Source organism: Oncorhynchus gorbuscha, linkage group LG01 (genome assembly GCF_021184085.1).
Source record: "Oncorhynchus gorbuscha isolate QuinsamMale2020 ecotype Even-year linkage group LG01, OgorEven_v1.0, whole genome shotgun sequence".
Lineage (NCBI taxonomy): Eukaryota > Metazoa > Chordata > Actinopteri > Salmoniformes > Salmonidae > Oncorhynchus > Oncorhynchus gorbuscha.
In genome coordinates, this window is record NC_060173.1 from 63,618,757 (window position 1) to 63,637,007 (window position 18,251).

At 42.7% G+C, this 18,251-nt stretch overlaps 1 protein-coding gene across 1 annotated transcript in view; it reads left to right on the forward strand.

The window, feature by feature from the left end:
• The window catches only part of LOC124041021 (membrane-associated guanylate kinase, WW and PDZ domain-containing protein 2-like), a 125,291-nt gene that overhangs the window by 57,448 nt on the left and 49,592 nt on the right, over nucleotides 1-18,251 (forward strand). The gene's annotated exons all lie outside the window — the stretch shown is intronic.

An 18,251-nucleotide genomic window follows, 5' to 3' on the forward strand; every position in this document is an offset into this window, starting at 1 on the left:
TGTTCATTTTCCCCCTGCTGGTCTTTTTAGGTTCGTTCCCCTTTTTCTCTCTCCCTTCCTCTCTCTCTTCTCTCTATCGTTCCGTTCCTGCTCCCAGCTGTTCCTATTCCCCTAATCAATCATTTAGTCTTCCCACACCTGTTCCCTATCCTTTTCCCTGATTAGAGTCCCTATTTCTCCCCTTGTTTTCCGTTTCTGCCCTGTCGGATCCTTGTCTATTGTTCACCGTGCTGTGTCTGTGTATCGCCCTGTCGTGTCGTGTTTCCCTCAGATGCTGCGTGGTGAGCAGGTGTCTGAGTCTGCTACGTTCAAGTGCCTTCCCGAGGCAACCTGCAGTTCTTGATCGAGTCTCCAGTCTGTTCTCGTCATTACGAGTGGAATTATGCCTTATGATTGTAAATTTACTTTACTGGATTAAAGACTCTGTTTTCGCCAAGTCGCTTTTGGGTCCTCATTCACCTGCATAACACAATGAGGACATAGAAAGTTTGGGTACATCGTACGAAAAACAGAGTAATCTTAAATAGGCACATAATTCATGTTCACAACATAACATGCATAGGCATTTCATCATTAAGTCCTTTAGGAAATAATGTCTGGAGGGTGAAAATCCCAAAACATTCTCTTTTACTAGGAGTATTATTGATATCACCTCCCCTGTCTGATATCTTAACTTTCTCTATGCCACAAAATCTAAAAAGGTAGAAATGTTATGCTTCAGGTCATTGAAATGTATTGCGACTGGATAATCCCTGTCGTTTCTCCTGATTTAACTTGTATGTTCACTAATTCTCTGTTTGAGAGAACGAGAGGTTTTACCGACATAGCAGAGCCCACATGGACATTTAATCATGTAAATAACATGGGTGGAGGAACACCTAATCATGTAATTTATTTGGAACTGTTTTCCTGTGTGTGGGTGGCAGAAATATTCACACTTCATCGAATGTATGCACACATGACTGTAAGTCGCTTTGGATAAAAGCGTCTGCTAAATGGCATATATTATTATTATTATATTGTTGCACTGTGCACATCCTCTGCATGTATAGCTACCATTTGGTAGAGAGCGTAAAAGGGCCTGGCTGATTTTCTTTTGTGGCTGGCAGTTGCCATGAACCAATTTATCCCATATATTGCGACCTCTCCTATACACAATAAGTGGTGGATTTTTATATTCAGCCGACAAAGCTGGGTCCGATAATAAAATATGCCAGTGTTTCTTAACCACACCTCCCACTTTTCGCGAGTTCAAAGTATACGTAGTTGTGAACATTACGGAGTGTTCTTTAGCTTTAGCGAGTCTTTTTTGTAACAGCTCATCTCGTGTTTTTTCCAATGCCAAATTAAAAGCTTCATCCACACATTGTGACGAATAGCCTCTTCTTGGAAACCTAATGCGCATCTCCGCTGCTTTTTCTAGATAATCCTCTGTAGAGTGGCATATACGGCGCAGTCTGAAAAATGGGCTTCTTGGAGGTCCTCTTTTTAATGGCTCAGGATAGAAGCTGTCCCTCTGCAATAGAGTATTTATCTCCCTTTCTTTTCTATACAGAATTGTAAACAGGGTTCCATTTGATTTCTCAATCCACATATCGAGATAATGAACACATTGAATGTCACATTCAATAGTGAATCTGAGATTGGGGTCAATGTCATTGAGTAGTAAATCCACTCCATCAGTGTAGCTGTTGTGCTTACGTTTCTCATTTGCCAAAGAACACCAAGATTGGCAAATTCGCCACTGGCGCCCTGTGCTCTTCACAGATGAAAGCAGGTTCACACTGAGCACATGTGACAGACGTGACAGAGTCTGGAGACGCCGTGGAGAACGTTCTGCTGCCTGCAACATCCTCCAGCATGACCGGTTTGGCGGTGGGTCAGTCATGGTGTTGGGGGCATTTTTTGGGGGGGTCGCACAGCCCTGCATGTGCTCGCCAGAGGTAGCCTGACTGCCATTAGGTACCGAGATGAGATCCTCAGACCCCTTGTGAGACCATATGCTGGTGCGGTTGGCCCTGGGTTCCTCCTAATGCAAGACAATGCTAGACCTCATGTGGCTGGAGTGTGTCAGCAGTTCCTGCAAGAGGAAGGCATTGATGCTATAGACTGGCCCGCCCGTTCCCCAGACCTGAATCGAATTGAGCACATCTGGGACATCATGTCTCGCTCCATCCACCAACGCCACGTTGCACCACAGACTGTCCAGGAGTTGGCGGAGGCTTTAGTCCAGGTCTGGGAGGAGATCCCTCAGGAGACCATCCGCCACCTCATCAGGAGCATGCCCAGGCGTTGTAGGGAGGTCATACAGGCAAGTGGAGGCCACACACACTACTGAGCCTCATTCTGACTTGTTTTACGGACATTACATCAAAGTTGGATCAGCCTGTAGTGTGGTTGTCCACTTTAATTTTGAGTGTGACTCCAAATTCAGACCTCCATGGGTTGATAATTATTTTGATTTCCATTGATAATTTTTGTGTGATTTTGTTGTCAGCACATTCAACTATGTAAAGAAAAAAGTATTTAATAAGAATATTTCATTCATTCAGATCTAGGATGTGTTATTTTAGCATTCCCTTTATTTTTTTGAGCAGTGTATATACTGTATATACTGTATATATATATATATATCGACCTTCATGTTAATAACAGCTGCTGCAGCTGCCGTCATTGTCACGCTCCTGCAACACAATTGATGCTTGATCAGAAAAGGTGATCAGAGGCTCTGTATGGAGGGCCTGATGCAATTACGGAGCCTCTGGAAACAAGCAGACACCACATTCAGCGCAATACCGAAAGACTGATAAGGAGCAAGATAGATACCATTCTGTATACTTCTGGCCCTTCTTAAGACGCTGTTAGTTGTATTGCTTAGTTTCAAAGCAATACAACTCTCATTCTGTTGCCTCCAACTGCTCTTTAAATGCAAGTAAAACTAAATGCATGCTCTTCAACCGATCGCTGCCCACACCTGCCCGTCCGTCCAGCATCACTACTCTGGACAGTTCTGACTTAGAATATGTGGACAACTACAAATACCTAGGTGTCTGCTTAGACTGTAAACTCTCCTTCCAGACTCACATTAAACGTCTCCAATCCAAAATTAAATCTAGAGTCGGCTTCCTATTTCACAACAAAGCATCCTTCACTCATGCTGCCAAACATACCCTCGTAAAACTGACCATCCTACCGATCCTCGACTTCGGCGATGTAATTTACAAAATAGCCTCCAACACTCTTCTCAACAAATTGGATTCAGTCTATCACAGTGCCATCCGTTTTGTCACCAAAGCCCCATATACTACCCACCATTGCGACCTGTACTCTCTCGTTGGCTGGCCCTCGCTTCATACTTGTCGCCAAACCCACTGGCTCCAGGTCATCTACAAGTCTCAGCTCACCATAGCAGCACAAACCCGTAGCAAGCGCTCCAGCAGGTATATCTCACTAGTCACCCCCAAAGTCAATTCCCCCATTGGCCGCATTTCCTTACAGTTCTCTGCTACCAATGACTGGAACGAACTACAAAAATCTCTGAAACTGGAGACTCATATCTCCCTCACTAGCTTTAAGCACCAGCTGTCAGAGCAGCTCACAGATCACTGCACCTGTACATAGCCCGTCTGTAAATAGCCCATCCAACTACCTCATCCCCATACTGTATTCATTTATTTATCTTGCTCTTTTGAACCCCAGTATCGCCACTTGCACATTCATCTTCACTACAGTGTTTAATTGGTATATTGTAATTACTTCGCCACCACAGCCTATTTATTGCCTTATCTCCCTTGTCTTACCTCATTTGCACACACTGTATATAGAATATATATAGAAGGTGAAATAAATAAATAAAAATACAATTTTCACATTCTTTCTCACATTGTCCTTTCCATCACAGGTCCACAAACTATGGTGGATGCATAAACTCTCAGTGTACATTTAAGGGCCAGCCGTACTCCCCTGTTCTGAACCAACTGTAATTTTCAGAGGTCTCTCTTTGAGGCACCTGACCACACGACTGAACAGTAGTCCAGATGCGACAAAACTAGAGCCTGTCGAACCTGCCTTGTTGATAGTGTTAAAAAGGCACATCAACGCATTATTAGGGCAGACTTCTCCCCATCTTAGCTACTGTTGTGTCAACATGTTTTGACCATGACAGTTCAGACCAGTCACCTCAACTTGCTCAATTTTCACATCATTTTTTACAAGATGTAGTTAAGGTTAATGGTTTAATTAATGAATTTTCCCAATTGCAATGCTTGTCGTTTTTGGATTATCTGGATTATGATGGAGAGGCTTCCAGTAAAGAACACCCCCTGTGTTCTGTTAGACAGCCAACTCTTCACCCACAATATAGCAGAGGGTGTAAAGCCATAACATATATCTTTTCCATCAGCAGACCATGATCGATAATGTCTAAATTTATCTCAGCCAATCATCAGTCATTTGTGTAAGTGCCATGCTTGTGGTCTGTCCTTCCCTATAAGTGTGCTGAAAGTCTGTTGTCAATTTGTTGACAGTAAAATATCATTGTATCTATTCAAAAGGTTTACTAAGGGTTGGGCTGATTGGTCGCTACTTGAGCCAGTAAAAGGGGCTTAACTATTCTTGGGTAGCGGAATTACTTTTGCTTCCCACCAGGCACTTTCTAGCAGGCTTAGATTGAAGATATGGAAAATAGGAGGGGCAATATCGTTCGCTATTATCCTCATTATTTTCCATCCAAGTTGTCAGACTGCCGGTGGATTGTCATTATTGTTAGACAACAATAATATTTTCACTTCTTCCACACTCACTTTACGGAATTCAAAAATGACATTCAATTCAATTTCTTCTTAACTCATAAACATGCTTTTTGAAAGATAGCTTGTCATCAATCCAGATACAGGCAATCCAGATACCGCACTGTAAGCACTCATGTCGGTAGCCATGAATGGCTTTGAAAGGCTGGTCATGCACACATCAACAGCATCACCCCGGAAACCCTAGACCAAATCAAATGTATTTATATAGCCCTTCGTACATCAGCTGATATCTCAAAGTGCTGTTCAGAAACCCAGACTAAAACCCCAAACAGCAAGCAATCCAGGGGTAGAAGCACGGTGGCTAGGAAAAACTCCCTAGAAAGGCCAAAACCTAGAGAGGAACAAGGCTATGAGGGGGTGGCCAGTCCTCTTCTGGCTGTGCCGAGTGTGGATTATAACAGAACAGACCCACTCCAATTCTCATACCGCCCTAACAGATTCACAGATGATGCAATCTCAATCGCACTCCAACCTGCCCTTTCCCAGCTGGACAAAAGGAACACCTATGTGAGAATGCAGTTCATTGACGACAGCTCAGCGTTCAACATCACAGTGCCCACGAACCTCATCACTAAGCTAAGGACCCTGGGACTAAACACCAACCTCTGCAACTGGATCATGGACTTCCTGACGGGCCACCCCCAGGTGGTAAGGGTAGGCAACAGCACATCTGCCACGCTGATCCTCAACACGGGGGACCCTCGGTGGTGCATACTCCCTGTTCATCCATGACTCCAACACCAAGCACGACTCCAACAAAATCATTAAGTGGTAGTCCTGATCACCAACAGCGATGAGACAGCCTATAGGGAGGAGGTCAGAGACATGGCAGTATGATGCCAGGACAACAACTTCTCCCTCAATGTGAGCAAAACAAAGGAGATGATCGTGGATTACAGGAAAAGAAGGGCTCAACACACCCACATTCATATTGACGGGGCTGTAGTGGAGCGGGTCGAGAGATTCAGTTCCTTGGTGTTCACATCACCAACAAACTATCATGGTCCAAACACACCAATAAAGTCATGAAGAGGGCACGACAATGCCTTTCCCCCCTCAGGAGACTGAAAAGATTTGGCATGGGTCCATACTGACCGGTTGCATCACCGCCTGGTATGGGTAGGGTAGTGCTTACAGCCCAGTTCATCACTGGAGCCAAGCTTCCTGCCATCCAGGACCTATATACTAGGAGGTGTCAGAGGAATGCCCAAGAAATGGTGAAAGACTCCAGTCACCCAAGTCATAGACTGTTCTCTCCGCTTCCACACGGCAAGTGGATCCGGAGCGCCAAGTCTTGGTCCAAAAGCCATGAGACTCCTGAACAACTATCAACAGCTAATAATTAACTTGACTAACCTGTACCCCTGCACATTTACTCAGTACCAGTACTCCCTGTGTATAGCCTCATTATTGTTATTTTATTGTTACTTTTTATTTTTTTAAATTACTTAATTTTTTATTTGTAAATATTATCTGAACACTATTTCTTGAACTGCATTATTGGTCAAGGGCTTGTAAAGTCAGCATTCCATGGTTTTGTATTTGGCGCATGTGACAAATACAATTTGATTCGATTTAATTTAGTATTCAGTATTGTTTCTACAGACCTGTGTAGGCCTATGTATTGACCAGCTGCAACATATAGCAACTCTTAGTCCACACTCCCTTTCTCTCTTTTTTTGTTCTCCATTTTCCCTCTTTATAATTTCCTGTACGATTGATCACTTGCGAGGAAAGTTAATTGCACATGTTTGACATGTGCTCTGCACTCATTCTCTAAAAGTTTTTCCGGTTGCAGGAGTCAAATTTAGCTTTGCTAGTTAACTTAGGCTGCCTGTACCAGCCGACCTGTAGAACAACACACACACACACACACACACACACACACACACACACACACACACACACACACACACACACACACACACACACACACACACACACACACACACACACACACACACACACACACACACACACACACACACACACACACACACACACACACACACACACACACACACACACACACACACACACAGGCACACAGACACACATACAGACTTGAGGGCACACACACACAACCACACACACTGTGGTTCCTCCCTTAAAAGCTGCATCATACTGCAGCTCACCTTGCGTGCTGCCACAGCATTCTGTGGCACGTCATTTAATTATCAGCCATTTTTCCTGTTACTGCAAATTATTGCTAATTTGACCACCAGGGGTCGTCTTTGAGAAGGATTTGATAGTATTCCTTATTGGCATTACCAGAGAATTTAAAACCTTTTTTGTAATAACATAGTATATGGGATTGATTTTAAGAAATTTGGCTTATTTAATTTGATTAATTTTATACTTGTTTCTATTCAGAGGAAAACAAAAAAGGAAACCCTCAGGCTTTCTGTTAGGATGTAATGGAAAATATGGCGCTGTACAACGTGATGGTCGGGTGAAGGCTACAGGATTGGAGGATTCTAAATTGTTTGCCTTCGTTAGACAAATTTCATTAGACAAATTTCCAATATTTCTTTAAATCAGTGATATTTATTTCCATAGTAATTTATTATGGATACACAACTAAAACAACATCTGCATTTCGAAATAGTATTTTTATCATTATTTTATTAACGGAATGTGTTTATTTGTTTTTTAGCCCACAGTAAGTCTACAATACATACAGTAGTAAACCTGGGAAAGTGCCTCTTCCTTACATAAGGGAGAGCAGGCCATGTCTGAACTACAGAAGGTGGGGAATTCAGGAGACCGGGATTCAAATCCCCATTGGGGAAGAAGGAGTAGGCTGTCCTTTTAAATAAGAATTTGTTCTTAACTGATTCCATTTGTGTTATGTCATAGTTGCGTGGTCTTCAATATTATTATACAATGTAGAAAATATAGAAAAATTCTGGAATGAGTAGGTGTGTCAACTTTTTACTGGTACTTGCTGGAACGAAAATATGGTGCTGTACAACATGACGGTCGGCAGTAGAGTACTGGGCTATTTAGCTAAAGAATCCCTGCAAGGCACGAGGAAGGAGTAGGCTGTCCTTGTCAGTAATAATTTGTTCTTAAACTGACTTGCCTAGTTAAATAAAGGTTACACTAAGTGCATAACATTTCTGTACCCTAATTTTCTAATTCTTGTCTAACCAATACTCAAATGGCGACTAAGTGAAAATAAAATCTCATTGCCTCAGAGCAGCACGAAACAGTGCTAAAATAGTGTAGGCTTTTGCTTCTAACCTTTACATGCTCTTTAACCTGTTAGTCCTACCCACACCGTATTCGGTAGCGTAATCATAGCCTCAAGCTCATTACCATAACGCAACGTTAGCGATTTCTAAAAATCACAAATGAAATTAAATAAATATGCCTATCCTCAAGCTTATCCTTTTCTTAACAATCCTGTCGTCTCAGATTTTCAAAATATGCTTTAGAACCAGAGAAAATCAATAATTTGTGTAAGAGTGGTGATAGCTAGCTTAGCATTTAGCGTTAGCATTTAGCACGCAACATATTCACAAAAACCAGCAAAGGGATCAAATAAAATAATTTACCTTTGAAGAACTTCAAATGTTTCAATGAGGAGACTCTCAGTTACATAGCAGATGTCCAGTTTTTCCTGAAAGATGCTTGTGTAGGACACAACGTTCCGTTTTGTTACTATGCATTTGGCTACCGAAACTAACCGAAAATTCAGTCACCTACACGTCAAACTTTTTTCCGAATTAACTCCATAATATCGACTGAAACATGGAAAACGTTGTTTGAATCCATCCTCAAGGTGTTTTGTCATATATCTCTTCATTGAAATGCCATTCCTGGAAGCCTGCATTGTTCTCAGATTCGGATGGAAAAATACTGGTACCTGACTTTTGCGCACCAATTTCCACACAGACACCGTGCGGGACCCCTGGTAAATGTAGTCTCTTATGGTCAATCTTCCAATGATATGCCTACAAATACGTCACAATGCTGCAGACACCTTGGGGAAACGATAGGAAGTGTCCGTTCATTCCTGTCGCATTCACAGCCATATAAGGCGATCATGGAAAACGTGCCATCAGAAATCCTGTTGATTTCCTGGTCGCTCAAAAATCTTGGTTTTGCCTGTAGGTTTTGTTCTAAGGCACTCACAGTGAAAATCTTTGCAGTTCTGGAATCGTCAGAGTGTCTTCTTTCCAAAACTATCAATTCCAAGCATAGTCGAGCATCTTTTCGTGACAAAATATTGCGCTAAAAACGGGCACGTCTTTTTATCCAAAAATGAAATACTGCCCCTAGAGTCTTAACCGGTTAAATAAATAAGACCTACACCATTTTAACAATACATCTACAAATATTTTTTTAATGATGTGACTGTCCGCCAATAATTACATTTAGAGGATTGAGGATTCTATATGAACATCTAAGGGGCATTTTCCATTAGGATCTGTGAGAATATCTGAGAATATTTAAGGAGCTTTTATATAATTCTAAATTCATTAATAATAATCGTTTTGTTTAAAAAGTAATGATATTTTGGAGATTTTGTTTTAATTTAACCTTGAGTGAATGAGAAAAAGGCCATTCTTGAACATGGGGTGAGACATTCTCACTAATTTGTAAATAAAGCGAGTTTGTTATTTAGAATGATTTATTTCTGGAGAAACCTAACTTGATTATTTAGCAGATATCACTTGCTTATATTCAGTCAACACATATTTAAGAATATCGTGGAATATTTGAACATTTTAGTTTCTCCATGCTTGTCTCAGAGCAGCGCAAAACGGTGCTGAAATAGATATCCACAGCGGGAAGGCTATGTATTCTGTGCCCACTCGTGGTTTCTCTCTTCGGTTACATATCCTTGGAATAGCAGAACAGCATAACGGTCCGGGCGGCCCTTGCTGTGCCTGGTGAGCAGTTGGTCAAGTTCTGTTGTCAGAAGAGGAATGGAAATGTCAGGGTGAACCGAAGACCTGACGAACCCGCCACGTATGTTGACTCTGCCTGTAGGAGGTGGAGTTCCAGAGCTCACAGGTGTGTCTGGCATTGATTCTGACTCCATCTCCTTCCACGCCCTTTCAACATGTGAGTGAGTCAATGATTCCAATGATTTGTCTGACAAACAAAGAACTTTGCGTCCTGCAAGCCCAGGCATAGATCTAAGCTGGCAAGACATTCAATAACGCCATCTTCACAGACTAATCAACCGTCGCCCTTGAGCAATTTGCTCAAAATTGATAAAGAAAAAAAGGAAGAAGATCAAGAAAATTAACGAAAGTATAAAGATGTTGATGAAGAAATGCTGTATTGAGTTGGAAATGTAACACTTTAGATTACTTAACCATGTGTAGGTAGATAAGTGTGTTGGTAGATGTGAAAGATACAAATGATTTGTTGCAAGTTGGAGAGGGGGCTTCACACCTTGCTCGGCTATTAGACAATTATTTAGTAAAGGTTGAATAGCCTATTGTTCAGCTAATAGCTCATCCTAATACGCTTGTGAAAACAAATAACACCTTTTCTCCTTTCCACATGTTAAAGATTCCAATTGATAAAGTTTGGCATCAACTGAAAACATTAACCTCTTGCTCCTACCTGACACGCAGGCGTCCCAACTAGACATCTGGAAATGCAAATGCGCTACGCTAAATGCTAATAGCACTCGTTAAAACTCAAACGTTCATTAAAATACACATGCAGGGTATTGAATTAAAGCTACACTCGTTGTGAATCCAGGCAACAAGTCAGATTTTTAAAATGCTTTTCGGCGAAAGCATGAGAAGCTATTATCTGATAGCATGTAACACCCCAAAAGACCCGCAGGGGACGTAAACAAAATAATTAGCATAGTCGGCGCTACACATAACGCACAAATAAAATATAAAACATTCATTACCTTTGACCATCTTCTTTGTTGGCACTCCTAAATGTCCCATAAATATCACTTTGGTCTTTTTTCGATTAAATCGGTCCATATATAGCCTAGATATCGATCTATGAAGACTGTGTGATCAACAAAAAAATAGCATTTTATAACGTAACGTCATTTTTTTAAATTAAAAAAGTTGACGATAAACTTTCACAAAACACTTCAAAATACTTTTGTAATGCAACTTTCGGTATTAGTAAATGTTAATAAGCGATCAAATTGATCACGAGGCAATGTATAGTCTATAGCGGTACATCTGGAAATAATGTCCGGGTAAATCTCAACCAAAATATCCGGTCGGAGACCTTAAGAAATGGGCTGTCTCTTGTTCGTTTGACCAAGAAACAAAGCCTAGGCAAATGACAAGACTGTTGATATCGTGTGGAAGCTGTAGGTAATTGCAACCTCGGCCCCATTTAATGTGGTTCACCTTTATCAATCGGCTGAAGTGGCGCATTGATGTATTTTTCCATTTTCAGTGATCAGATTTTCCTGCACTTTTCGATGAAACGCACGTTCTGTTATAGTCACAACCGTGATTTAACTAGTTTTATAAACGCCTGAGTGTTTTCTATCCACACATACTAATCATATGCATATACTATTTTCCTGGCATGAGTAGCAGGGCACTGAAATGTTGCGTGATTTTTAAAAGAATGTTCGAAAAAGTAGGGGGTAGGAGTAACAGGTTAATCAGTAACTCTGCCAAGCCGACAGGCAAAGATGAACTGGTCAAGGCCATCAATATGTTTTGGCTAGAGAAATTGACAATACAACAATGCAACAAATACATTGATCATCTCAGCAAGGTTTTATCTGTGGTCGTGGAGCTGGGTGAAAGTGCGACTAAAATGTAGTTAATATAAATTTGAATGTCTTTTTTCTCGTTATTTAATTTAATTAACGAAAGCATAAAGATGTTGATGAAGAAATACTGTATTGCTGTTTTGAGTTAGAAATGTAACACTTTAGAGTACTTGCAAGTTGAGGGATTTTCACAACAGTAGCCTGGTTATAAAAAGTATTTTGTCCTGCTAATAGGAAACATTTGCATGACGGACTACACATTCTACATTTGTCTTCACTATTATTCTACAATGCAGAAAATAGTACAAATATAGAAAAATCCTGGAATGAGTCAGTGTGTCCAATCTTTTGACTGGTACTTGCTTAATTCATTTGATTAAGACATTATGGTGTTTTTTATGGTGTTTTTATTCCATGAAAAATGAAAAACCCTCTGGGTTTCTGTTAGGATGGCATGGAAAATATGGCGCTGTACAATGTGACGGTCAGCAGTACAGTACTGGGCTATTTAGCCAAAGAAACCCTGTGTCGTGCGGATGAAAGACCGGGATTTAAATCCCCGACGGCGAAAAAGGAGTAGGCTTCTCTCAGAGTCCCCATGCTTGTCTTACAGCAGCGCGAAACGGTGCTAAAATAGTTTTAGTTTTTTGCTTCTAACTTCAATTGATAAAAGTGTTTTTAGCTACAATCGGTCCAACCCCAATTAATACATTTGGGCATAGTCGATAGCATGCTGAACATTGGGCTAAAATGTAGAGGGTTCGAAACCTGCTCACTGCTCACTTACATTATTATGCCGGTCTCAGAGCAAATAGCCTGGATTGTTTCTCCCATCTCGTTCCTCGCTCTCTTCCATGCGTCATTCGGCACAATAGTGGGCGTAAAGGCAGGATGTACTGTATATTCTGTAAATATGAATTACAAATCAGCCTTTACTTAAAATATGTTTCTAGTCTATTGCATAGTTACAATGTGTAATCATTGATGTCCCAGGAGCAGGAATGGTAAACACTGTTGAAGTTTATAATTGTAGTACATACATGCAGACACAGCATAAATCAAAAAATGGAATTTGATACACCTGAATTTTGTTTTGCTAAATAGCGATTTTCGTAAATTAACTTTATGACCAAAAAAAATGGCACAATCATTTGTTTCTACATTAACTAACATATTCCTCTCAATTGTACATGTTTTGCTTGCCTCGTTATGCCATTATAACTGCTTACATTTGCTTCCCCCATAATGTTTTGTCAGCCATCTTTGCTTAAGAAAGTCACCAGGGACAGGTGGCTCGGGTCATATTCGTCATTGGAACCACTCAATACGATTGGTCATATAAAAACCTTGGGATCCAAATGCATAATGAGTGCTCTAACTCCCATTTGTGGTGGTCTGGAGCAATGAAGCCGTGAATCTGGGTACCTCTAAGTCCCGCGGTGTAAGCTCGCATCTTTTAAAGGAGGAATCACTGTAAACACAAACACACACTCAACCAGGCTTCCATGCTTGTCTTTGTGATGGACAGGCACAGAGGATTGTGGGATGGACATAATGTCACAGCTGCTGTCTGTTAGCCACGGCGTGAGGGAAAAGGAAAAAGACAAAAATGGGCAGCACTCCAAGTGACAAGTTTCAAGACACAGAGTTAATTTATGAACAGCTTAGTTAGTTTATTTATACTCACAGATGTGTGTTTTTTATTACAGCTAGCTGTTCCTGATACACATGTAAGTCTCTACACCCAGATCTAGCTAGCATCTGTGTGCTCGTAGACACACACAGATGCACACACACACTCACTCAAATGCACACGCCACCGCACACACTAAAAAAACACTTAGGATTACGAATGAATCTTCATCATTATTGGTACTTTTGTTAATGATTCGAGTCTAAGCCAATAAGATCTGCACATCTCTATCTACGTGGTTTTATGTGATGTTTATTTTCAGTGTTTAATATTTCAGTGTGCAATTGTCTATACCCTCATATACCCTCATTTTATCTAGTGTACATGTGACAAACTCACTACAAACTCACTTCTCACCGTGCACTAGATCTCACAGTCTCACGTCAGAATTATACATTCATCCATGTTAGTAAATGTAACGTCGTTCGTCTGTTGAAAGAAGAGAGTCGGACCGAAATGCAGCGTGTAGGTTATTCATGACTTTAATGATAGAATCGTGGTACATGAAATAACTGAATCTAAACGGGACGGGAGACTCCGGCAGCGCAGGAGAGGAGAAAGGCTCTGGCTGCGCTAAACAGGCGGGAGACTCCGACAGCGCAGGAGAGGAGAAAAGCGCTGGCTGCGCTGAACAGGCGAGGCGTACTGGAGGCCTGGTGCGTGGTGCTGGAACTGGTGGTACTGGATCGAGGACACGCACAGGAAGCCTGGTGCGGGGAGCTGCTACCGGAGGACTGGTGTGTGGAGGTGGCTCTGGATAGACCGGACCGTGCAGGCGCACTGGAGCACTGAACCTGCCCAAGCTTACCTGGCTCGATGCCCACTCTAGCCCGGCCAATAGGAAGGGATGGTATGTGCCGCACCGGGCTATGCATCCGCACTGGAAACACCGTGCACTCCATAGCATAACACGGTGCCTGCCCGGTCTCTCTAGCCCAACGGTGAGCACAGGGAGTTTGCGCAGGTCTCCTACCTGGCATAACTATTCTCCCTTCTAGCCCCCCCAATAATTTTTTGGGGCTGCTTTTCCGGCTTCCAACCGCGTCGCCGTGCTGCCTCCTCATACCAGCACGTCTCTGCTTTAGCCGCATTTGTTTCTTCCTTAGGATGGCGATATTCTCCCGGCTGCGCCCAGGGTCCTTTTCCGTCTAATTCCTCCTCCCATGTCCAATTCTCCAAGTGGTGCAGCCTCTCCCACTGCAACTGCTCTTCACGATTAACAGGGAGAGTTGGCTCAGGTCTGAACCCTGACTCAGCCACTCTCTCTCTGCGCCCTCCCCCAATAAATAATTGGGGGTTACTTTCGGTTTTCGCTCTGCGTCGCCGTGTTTTCCTTTTTGACTCCATTAGCCTGTAGCCCTCTTCGCACTGCTGAAGCGAATCCCAGGCGGGCGCCTGCACTCTCTCTGGGTCGGCCGCCCACCTGTCGATTTCTTCCCACGTCGTATACTCCATGCCTTTACCTTCCATAACGTCCTCCTTTAGCTCCTGCCAGTTATCTACGTCGTTGCCAGTTACACGCTGCTCGGTCCGTGAGAGGTGGGTGATTCTGTAACGTCGTTCGTCTGTTGAAAGAAGAGAGTCGGACCGAAATGCAGCGTGTAGGTTATTCATGACTTTAATGATAGAATCGCAGTACATGAAATAACTGAATCTAAATACAAAAACAACAGAACGGAACGTGAAACTAATTACAGCCTATCTGGTGACTACAACACAGAGACAGGAACAATCACCCACGAATACAAAGTGAACTCAGGCTACCTAAATACGGTTCCCAATCCGAGACAACGAGAATCACCTCACTCCAATTGAGAACCGCCTCAGGCAGCAAAGCCTAACTAGACACACCCCTAATCATACACAATCCCAATACGAACCCAACACATAAACCCATGTCACACCCTGGCCTGACCAAAATATACAACGAAAACACAAAACATATTGACCAAGGCGTGACAGTAAACTCATATTTCGAAGTGTTTAAGGTTAAGTTTAGGCATTAACTCCAAATTAAGGTTAGGGTTAAGTTTAGGTATTGACCCTGAAATCAGAGTTAGGGTGCTTAAGGTAAGGGTTAAGGTTTGGGATAGGCTTAAAACAAAAATAACTTTCTAATACTGGATTTGAACTTGCAACCTATGAGTGTGAGGCAGATGCTTAGCCCATCCACCATCCCCATCCAGCTAGCAAAACTGAAACCTACTTGAATGCAACAGTCCTCACTGTTCCCCCTAGTGCCGGTTTCCACTTCATCTCCTGACATCCTCAGCCATGGATGGACATTGAATAGTATAGTATCACTGGTGTGATTGATGGGTGCCTGTACACTCTGACCCTGCTGCACACACACACACACACACACACACACACACACACACACACACACACACACACACACACACACACACACACACACACACACACACACACACACACACACACACACACACACACATCCCCTATCCCACCCGTTGTCCCCCCTACATCAAATCAAATCAAATCAAATCAAATCAAATTTATTTATATAGCCCTTCGTACATCAGCTGATATCTCAAAGTGCTGTACAGAAACCCAGCCTAAAACCCCAAACAGCAAACAATGCAGGTGTAAAAGCACGGTGGCTAGGAAAAACTCCCTAGAAAGGCCAAAACCTAGGAAGAAACCTAGAGAGGAACCGGGCTATGTGGGGTGGCCAGTCCTCTTCTGGCTGTGCCGGGTAGAGATTATAACAGAAAATGACCAAGATGTTCAAATGTTCATAAATGACCAGCATGGTCAAATAATAATAAGGCAGAACAGTTGAAACTGGAGCAGCAGCACAGTCAGGTGGACTGGGGACAGCAAGGAGCCATCATGTCAGGTAGTCCTGGGGCACGGTCCTAGGGCTCAGGTCTGGAGCAGGAGCATGGCCAGGTGGACTGGGGACAGCAAGGAGTCCTCATGTCAGGTAGTCCTGGGACATGGTCCTAGGGCCCAGGCCAGTTGAAACTGGAGCAGCAGCATGGCCAGGTGGACTGGGGACAGCAAGGAGTCATCATGTCAGGTAGTCCTGGGGCATGGTTCTAGGGCTCAGGTCCTCCGAGAGAGAGAAAGAAGGAGAGAAGGAGAGAATTAGAGAACGCACACTTAGATTTACACAGGACACCGAATAGGACAGGAGAAGTACTCCAGATAAACAAACTGACCCTAGCCCCCCGACACATAAACTACTGCAGCATAAATACTGGAGGCTGAGACAGGAGGGGTCAGGAGACACTGCTCAGGGCATCACACAGCTCAGGGCAATGTCCCTAAAGAGAATATCATCCTGACACACCAAACGCACACACTTACACTTGTGTATGTGTTCCTTTGTTTGACTACCCCAGTGTTGGCATGTCGCCAGTGTCCACTGCGCTCCGATCATGTTCACATCTACGTCCCCTGACAGTCTGTTTAGCATCAAGCCAACTGGAGACCACAGACAGCCTCCTTCACCAATGAGAATGCATATCACACTGCCATGGGAGGGGCAGGAGGGCTCAGGACTCAGCAGGCTAGTCTGTGAGGTTCCACTGCCATGTCGCACTGACCCAAGACTTGATATAGTAGCTGTGTGGGGGGAGAACTTGTTTAGGAGCCAATACTGACTGCAACTATTCATTAGCATTGTGTAGGTGTTGTAACATTTTTCTAGGTGTGAAGGAGAGTCGGACCAAAATGCGGCGTGGCTGTTTCGATCCATGTTTAATGGAGACAAAGTAAACACGAATCAAATACAAAAACAATAAATGTAATATGAAAACCGAAACAGCCTAACACTGGTGCTAAGTAACACACAACAGAAAAAGGACACTAGGGACAATCACCCACAAAACAACCAAAGAATATGGCTGCCTAAATATGGTTCCCAATCAGAGACAACGATAAACACCTGCCTCTGATTGAGAACCACTCCAGACAGCCATAGACTTTGCTAGATCACCCCACTAGCTACAATCCCAATACATACCAAAACCCCAAGACAAAACACACCACAATACAAAAACCCCATGCCACACCCTGACCCAAACATGAAGATAAACACAAAATACTTCGACCAGGGCGTGACAGGTGTCCTCACCTCTAACGCGCAAATGACTATTGTAGCTGGAAACGGTTGATTTTTAGTGGAATATCCACATAGATGTACAGAGGCCCATTATCAGCAACCATCACTCCTGTGTTCCAACGGCACGTTGTGTTAGCTAATCCAAGTTTATCATTTTAAAAGGCTAATTGATCATTAGAAAACCCTTTTGCAATTATGTTAGCACAGCTGAAAACTGTTGTTCTGATTAAAGAAGCAATAAAACTGGCCTTCTTTAGACTAGTTGAGTATCTGGAGCATCAGCATTTGTGGGTTCGATTACAGGCTCAAAATGTCCAGAAACAAACAACTTTCTTCTGAAACTTGTCAGTCTATTCTTGTTCTGAGAAATGAAGGCAATTCCATGCAAGAAATTGCCAAGAAACTGAAGATCTCGTACAACGCTGTGTACTACTCCCTTCACAGACCAGCGCAAACTGGCCCTAACCAGAATAGAAAGAGGAGTGGGAGGCCCCGGTGTACAACTGAGCAAGAGGACTAGTACATTAGTGTCTAGTTTGAGAAACAGACGCCTCTGGCAGCTTCATTAAATAGTACCCGCAAACCACCAGTCTCAATGTCAACAGTGAAGAGGCGACTCAACAATGAAGAGAAAACAGTTTTCAGCTGTGCTAACATAATTGCAAAAGGGTTTTTGATCGGTAGTGTATATTATAATAATAATTATATGAAATCATTTGTATTTTATTTATTTTTATTTTAGCGAAACAGGTGGGGCTCTGCCCTGAATGACGGATCGCTACTGATCATTTTACAAATGCGATCTATCCCATGCCAGTAGGCTAGCCCAAGAATGAACATGAAACAAATAATTGACTATGGAAACTGTAAACACTCAGAATTCCATTCATTCAAAGCCCTGTGGGTCCTGGTCATAAGTAGTGCACT